This window comes from Eulemur rufifrons, chromosome 28 (genome assembly GCF_041146395.1).
Source record: "Eulemur rufifrons isolate Redbay chromosome 28, OSU_ERuf_1, whole genome shotgun sequence".
Lineage (NCBI taxonomy): Eukaryota > Metazoa > Chordata > Mammalia > Primates > Lemuridae > Eulemur > Eulemur rufifrons.
In genome coordinates, this window is record NC_091010.1 from 32,390,776 (window position 1) to 32,399,021 (window position 8,246).

The window sequence follows — 8,246 nt, forward strand, 5'->3', positions numbered from 1 at the left end:
GTTTCCTTGTGTCTCTTTTATCTTTGTGGTTTTTGTTTTTCCTGGAATAAGAATGTTTAACATGAAATCTACCCTCTTAAAAATCTCTTAAGTGCACAACATTGTATTGTTAACTAGGCACTATAGTATACAGCATATATCTAGAACTTATTTGTCTTGTATGAGTGTAATTTATACCCAATGAACAACTCCCCATTTTCTCCTCCTCTCATATCCCACCAATCACCATTCTATTTTCCGGTTCTATAAATTTTAAGTATTTTAGATATACCATATAAGTGGAATCATACAGTATTTGTCCATCTGTGACTGACATTTCACAGATGGTAGGATTTCCTTCTTTTTCTAGGCTGAATAATATTCTGTTATATGTGTGTAAAACGTTTTCTGTATCCATTCATCCATCAATGTGTGGGGTTTATTTCTGGCCTTTCTAGTCTTTTCCATTGGTCCTTAATGTCTGTCATTACACTAGTCTCATATGGCTTTAACTACTATAGCTTTGTACTGTATTTTGATATCAGGAATTGTGATATCAGGAATTGTGAATTCCTTCTTTCACAAGTTCATTTTGCTGTTCTGGGTGTTTTGTTGTTTCATATGAATTTTAGGATTGTTTTTTCCATTTCTGAAAGAAATTCTATTGGGATTTTGATGGGAATAGCGTTGAATCTGTATATTACTTTTGGGTAGTATGAACATTTCAACATTCTTTAGTCTTCCATTCCATTAGCACAGTATGTATTTTCATTTATTTGTGTATACTTTAATTTCTTTCTTCAATATATTGCAGTTTTCTGTGGACAAGTCTTTCACATCCTTGGTTAAGTTTATTCTTACATATTTTATTCTTTTTGATGCTATTACAAATGGAATTGTTCCCTTAATCACCAATTATTATGATATATCATTAACAAAATAAAGAATAAAAAATCACATAATCCTCTCAACAGATGCAGAAAAATCATTTGACAAAATTCAACACCCTTCCATGTTTTATCATTCTTAAAAAACTAAGTACAGAAGGAATGTTCTTCACATAATAAAGACCATCTATGACAAGCCCATGGGGTTTACATCATACTCAATGGTGAAAAACTGAAAGTGCTTCCTCTAAGATCAGGAACAAGACAATGATGCCACTGTCACCGTTCCTATTCAACATACTAGAGAAAATCTTACTCAGAGCAGGTAGGCAAGAAAAAGAAATTAAAAGGCATCCAAACTGAAAAGAAAGAAGTAAAATTATCTGTTTGCAGATTATATGTTTCCATACATAGTAAATTCTAATGATTCAAAAAAGTTCTTAAAACTAATAAACGAATCAGTAAAGAAAAAGAACACAAAATCAACACATAAACAGTTGTGTTTCCATATACTAGAAATAAAATAACTTTTAAAGCTTACTCTGTTAGCAATATTATTTCTATCCATTCCACTTTATTTTTTCACAGTGTGGATTTTAATTCAGGCAACCATTTTGTTTGAGTTTAAAAAACAATTTGTAACATATCTTTTTTTCCTAACACATAAAGTTGAAACATCATTGGTATTGGTTTTTAGAGTTTTGCACATAAGATTAATTAGTTTGGTACTGCAAGAAATAGCACTAAATAGGAAATTAGAACACAAGCTACTAAATAATGTGTCCTTGAGAAAATTACTCTTCATTTGTAAATTTAAGGGGTGAACCAAAGGTTTTATATTTATTGGAGATTCAGAGACATTTTTGATAATCTGATGATAACTTTCTCCATTTTGGGGAAAAGGCATATTTCTTCTCCACAAGGTAAAATATTTTGCATTCCATTTAAGGAGTTGAAGCCCATCCACAGATACTGCTTTGAATCTAGTAATCCTAGATCAACAATATTTAGTGTGATTTTTGTCTCATGTCCCCTTCTTCTTTAATATTTATTTATTTTATTTATTGAGGTATAAATTACATAGAATAGATGTTTGCAAATATTTTTAAGCATACAACTTGAGCAAGCAGTTACAATAAATGTATGAATTGGGATAATCACCAGGCCAAACAAGATAAACAACATTTCTTTCACTCTAAAAAGTGCCTGTATGCCACTTTACAGTGCACCTCCCCTCCCCAGATGCAACCATTGTTCTAATTTTACCATCTAAGCTATTAATAGTTTGAAAATCATGTAATATATACTATTCTCACCTCCTTTCACTAAAATACTGTTATTTAACTCCACTTTTGTCACACTATCAGTAGTTTAATTTCTGAGAAGTATTCAACAATATGTTTGTTAGGAAAAATCATGGTATAAGGTGATATTGGGTCAGGAAGAGTGGAGTCAGGAGGGTAAGTGGTAATTCTGGAATTAATACATGTTTTTGGAATGGTGCATAGCTTGATCCTAACAATAATAAAGCTATGCATTAATTAGCACATAAAAATTCTGTTCTTATTTTAAAATGTCATGAAAGTTAATTTACCCTTTAGTCTTTTCTTAAGGGACAAATAAACTGATCTGAACTATGATTATGTATACATATACAATCATATATATATACTGCTATATATCTATGTATACTAATGGCTTGTTATTTACTCTCTTAGACTTCAGTCCATTAGCAGACCAGACAGATGACATACATTTGTAATCTCATTAATTATTATATATTTCAAATAAATGTTTACCTCTGTATTCTTTAATTTTAAAAAACTATATGTTCTGTACCATTAGGACTATTAACAGGTGAGGCAAAGGCATTAGATGTAACGAAAATGTTTGTATCACTCTATAACCTGAATTTAAAAAAAAATAATAAAAAACCAGGCTAAGATCTAATTAAAACTAATCTATATTCTCCCTCTTCTGTTTGTTTTTTATTTTCTATTTGTCTATGTCTTTCCTATATTTTTATCATTGTGTAGGTAATTTTAAATTCTTATTTAAAATGATCTTATTTTTTATTAAGAGGAGTTCCAAAGCATTTGGCTATATTTGATCTGTATTTATAATTTTAATATTTTGATAAATAAAATATTAAGTTGTGTCATTAAGAAACTTCAACACTTAATCTTCCATGTTTATTCAGATGGTTTAACTTCATTTTCTTCAAGTGGTTGAACCACACAAAATTCATCAATTAAACCCTATCTGGTCTTCAAGAGTTCCATTTTAGAAGAATTGTGTTTCTGATCGTGATTGGCATAGCAATTAAATTGCAGCCCAAATCCGTATTCTTCAACATAATATATCTTAAGTGTATCTGAAGGGCTTCACTGTATTTATTTACAGTTTTGCTTTGAAACAAATTTCATAAGACAAATAGAAGATCTTTTATCAGTGTCTCTCAATTACCAAGATGGAAAAATAAGAAAGTTTAAAGCTTTTCCTCCAGCCTAGCAAACTTTTCCTATTGCATTCTAACATTAATATTGATTCAATTTTATAGCTCATCTATTGAACAATGGATATGAAAAGTGAATGTAATTTTTGACAAAGGTGCTGGAACACTCATTGCAGAAAGGAATCTCTTCAATAAATTGTGCTGGGAAATTTGGATATACACATGTAGAAGAATGAAACTAGGCCCTTATCTTTTACTATATACAAAAATCAACCCAATATGGATTAAAGACTTCAAGTAAGACCCCAAACTATGAAACTACTGGAAGATAACCTAGGGAAAATGCTTCATGACATTGGATTTTTTGGATCAGACCTCAAAAGCAAGGGAACAAAAATAAAAATAGGCAAATGATTTGACATTTAAAGTACCAAAGCCGACTCTTCTATTGAGTTTTTCATTCTGTGATCTCTTGCCATATTGATGTTTCACATAGGATTAATAAAAAACCCTCTAACTTTTGGCTTAAACTCTGGCACAAAATATTTTAAGATCCTAAAATTATACCTTCTGTTATTTTTTGTATTCCATGTATTTAAATTTTTCTCCATACCAAGAGCATTAGAATGTTCACAAATAGGCAATTTATTTTTTAATTATCCATATTAAGCACAGTATTAGGTAGATAGTAGATATTTGTGAATTGGGATTTGACTATTGTCTTAGTCATTTTATGATGCTATAACAGAATACCTGAGACTGGGTAATTTATAATGAACAGAAATTTACTGGTCCATAGTTCTGGAGGCTAGAAAGTCTGAGATCTAGATGCTGGTATCTAGTGAGGGCCTTCTCAATGCATCATCTCATGGTGGAAGGCAAGAGAGTGAAAGAGAGAAAAAAGGGGGCCAAACCCTTCCTTTTATAAGGTACCCACCCTAGCAATAAGGAACAAACCCACTCCCAGGATAATAGCATTAATCCATTCACTCCACCATCATGGCTTACTCATCTCTCATTCCCACCTCCCAACATTATTGCACTGGGAATTAGTTTCCAACATATGCTTTCTTGGGGAACACATTCAAACCACAGCAACCATCAAGTTCATAGTTTATCAGGACTAGAAAACTATCTTGGAAGGTTCACTTAGAATTTAGAATTCAAGAATCAGCACTTCCTCTCACTGAATTATCCATTTCCTAATCCCCCATGAGACAAGTACACTCATTTTAAAGAACAGAGATTAATACTCCAAAAAGTTTGTTATATAAAAGAAAAAATTAGTGCATAAAGGTAGTATGGTATTCTCCATCTTGAATCACATGGCTTCAGACTAATACTATTGAAATTAAAAAGGCATAGATGCATGTAATCCAAAGTAACTGGGTAAAGTTTTTCTCAAAGTTACTTGAATTAGGCTCAGAATGAAAAGAAATATTTGAAAACAAAAGAATTTAGAACATATTCCTATACATATAAAATGCACTGTGGAGAACTCCTCAGATGGAGCAGGAGAAAGAGGGAAAAGTAATTGATATCTAGACTTTGATTCACCCGACTACACAGGAACATTCTGTTTTTGACTCCACCATTATTCATACTGCCTTTTTTTGAACTCCATTTAAGTCTATAAAAATTAGACTAATAGCAAATTGAAATAATTCTCCTTCTTGAATACTTATTAGATAACTATAAAATATAACAGATGATTTTGAGATAGTCCTACAATGGCAAACAGCTAATTTTGGAATCTTAACAAATAAGCTCTACCTTGAGAAGGGACTGATCCTACTTACAAAAGAGAAAATGCCCTCAAATCCTAACATATCAGTTTTGCTGATATACTGAGGAATTAAAGTAACATTCAAAAAATTTCATTTTATAAAACATTACCAAAGTAAATGGTTTATCATGTTGAAAATCTCAAAAACATACGGAAATTTGAAAACAAATATTATGTCCTGTAGTACAATTAATTTTGATATAATGTATCTGAGTTGATTTAAAAAGAATGAGCTATATTATTTAGAGATCCTTTGAGTCTCTAACTCATTCCAAAGTTGCTCCAATTTTCTAGCTATTATTAGTTTAAGGAATAGGAAAATTTTGACATACTTTTTAAAATTACAGGGTTAATGTTTCAATTTTTCCTATATCAAATAGTTTTATCCCAAACTACAAAAAGTCTTGTGTTTGCATCCCTCCCTGTCTTTCTCTCTTTCTTTCTATAAAGGAATAAGAATAATACAGCTTATCACTCTCCTCTCCCTAAAGATCAACTCAGATAAATTCAGGATATAAATAAGAGTTCTCCCTTTGTGTAAAAGACAAAACTGCTGAGCAGATGAATTTCTGTAAAAGATGATGCATTAATAACAAGAAAAGAGATTTTTTTACTTCTAAATTTCATCTTTTGGATTTGTTAAATTTATAGAAACGATATCTTATTTTTTCCTAAATGAGAAAGTTTCAGAAATATTATTCTAATTTATCTCAGAGATATTGTAAATTATGGAAGAAGATAATGGGCTAGTCATTATCACCCATAAATGTAATGAGATATTTTCTAAGAATATAAGAAATTAAAAAAAAATGAATTGTATGAGGATGTTGTTTTTGGCACTCTTTGCAGTAGAGGCTTGTAAGAGGAAAACAATTCTGATCATCTACCTTCATAGTAAAAGAGTCCAAAATGAATAAAATGTTTGATATTTTCAACCTAGACATAACTATAGATGGTAGAACGCTGCCTGTAGTGGAAAATAAGCTTAGACCTATGATCTGGATTTCATTTTTCTCACTTGTTAGAAATTGAAAATAGAAATATTTCACGGTAAAATTAGGATATCATTTTTTTCTGGACAATGTAAAAAGCAAAACTGACATAGTGCAATGTAATGGTAATTCTAAATATTTCATCTTGCACTACAGCTGGTGATAAAAGGGCTGATGTTTCTTGTCTTTGTATCCATTTTAGGGGGGCTTGAGGGGAATGGCTAATGCAAGGTGGAGATTATCTACAAATTTTGTGTCCACTGAGAGGCTGATGTGGGTGACAATTCACCCTTTAGTGTCTCCTCTATGCATGAGTCTTCTCTTTTTTCTGATTTAGCTTCATTTTACAGACAGATGGATCTTAAGTGATCATATATTCCTATTCGAGTTGCTTTCTAGAAAAGGTTGAGTCAAATTCCGGGCCAATTGCTCACAAAATCATGCAGTTTTTGTGGCAAGTCTTCATCCTTGCTAGAATTGTCGATGGTGTAAACATTTTCTAGTATCCGGTAAGTTTTCAGTAGGTAACAATAGCCAGTTCTGGAAAATGCACCTAAAGAGTAGAATGAGAGAAGCAAATCAACTATTAATTACAGCTAATATAGTCCAAATAACCTATTTTTGACTTGCTATATATGAATGAATGAATGAAGGTTTTTGAAAGGCAGTGTTGCCCTGATTGATCATCTGCACAAAGTTCACCATTCAGAGAGACGCATTTTTTGTTTGTTTATTTTTATTTTTCTTCCTCTGGTCTTTGGAAACGTAATTCTATGGGGCCCTTAGATTGAGGGGGGGCTGTACTCACATCGCTCTCCTGCACACCCGACTGTGTCACCTTCCCTATGGTCTGTTACCGAGAGAGCAGGGGTACAGGTGACTGCGTAGGAATCAGGGAAATAAGTAAAAGCCTTGAAGCCGGTTCTGACCGCGGAGTGTGCGTCTCCCGGGAGGAATGGGGGCGAGGGATCCTCCAGTTGCAGGTGTGTGGGCCCCGACCCTCCACTCCTAAACGAACCTGAAACACCTAAATGCACATATAGGAATAACATTCATCAGGTGTAGGGCAGATGGGAGGGGGGAGGAGGGGATGGGTATATACATACATAATGAGCGCGATGCACACCGTCTGGGGGATGGACACGCTTGAAGCTCTGAGTCGGGGGTGGGTGGCGAGGGGGGAGGCAAGGACAATATAGGTAACCTAAACATTTGTACCCCCATAATATGCTGGGGAAAAAAAAAAAGACCCGGAGAGCAGCTCCTCCGGCGGGAGGGGGCAAGTGAGCTGCAGTTCCTGGTGCACCCGGGAGCGCAGAGGGCGCCCTGGGCCCACGTTTGGCCGCCCCTCCCGCCCATTCCTTGGGGAAGACTGGGGTTGCCCTGCGCCCTCCTACTCTGTCTGCCCGAGGAACTGTCTGGCATTTGCTTCCGTTCTCCGAAACTACAGCTCCCGCCCGCTCTGGGCGCGCGCGTCTCCGCCTAGGTCGGCGACGAGGACCACCGCAGGCACAGGGCGCGCAGACGCCGGGCACGCCAGGCCTCCTGTCCCCAGGAGCTCTGGGCGTTTGCCTGGTCCCGGGCCTATCGGAAGGGACAACAGAGGGCGAGGTCCTTTATGCGTCATTTTGAGTCACAACTATCTTGGGGGAAGGGGGCAACATGTTGGGCCGGTAGAAGCCTCCCACGAGCGATTGTGTCTCTGTGAGCGTCGTCCCCTCTTTGGGAAGGCTCATCAACGAACGGCTCAGCTCGGACCCGCGTCTTGGTTTTTTTCCCGGAGGCTGGACGTGCGGGTGGGCGCGGGACAGAGCGGGGTCAACTCACACAAGAGAGCCCTTCTGTGCCTACCTTGAAAAGGGGGCCGCTGGGTTTCGGCCGTGGAGCCTGTGAGGATCTAGTCCCCAAAGGGTAGGGGTGACCGCTTCTTCCTGATGCCCTAATGATCCCAATTAACCAGCCACCGACCCACCTCCTGAGCCCACCTGGCGCCCCAGGCTCCGGGCAGGAAGCGGGTTCCCGTCGCATCCGTCCCCAGGATGTTGCGTTCCCGCTGGAGCCTGGGCGCGTCAACGTTTGCGCCTAGCTCCTGACAGGCACTACGAGTTTGAGTCAACCACTAAATTATCAGTTTTCAAGGCTGTACT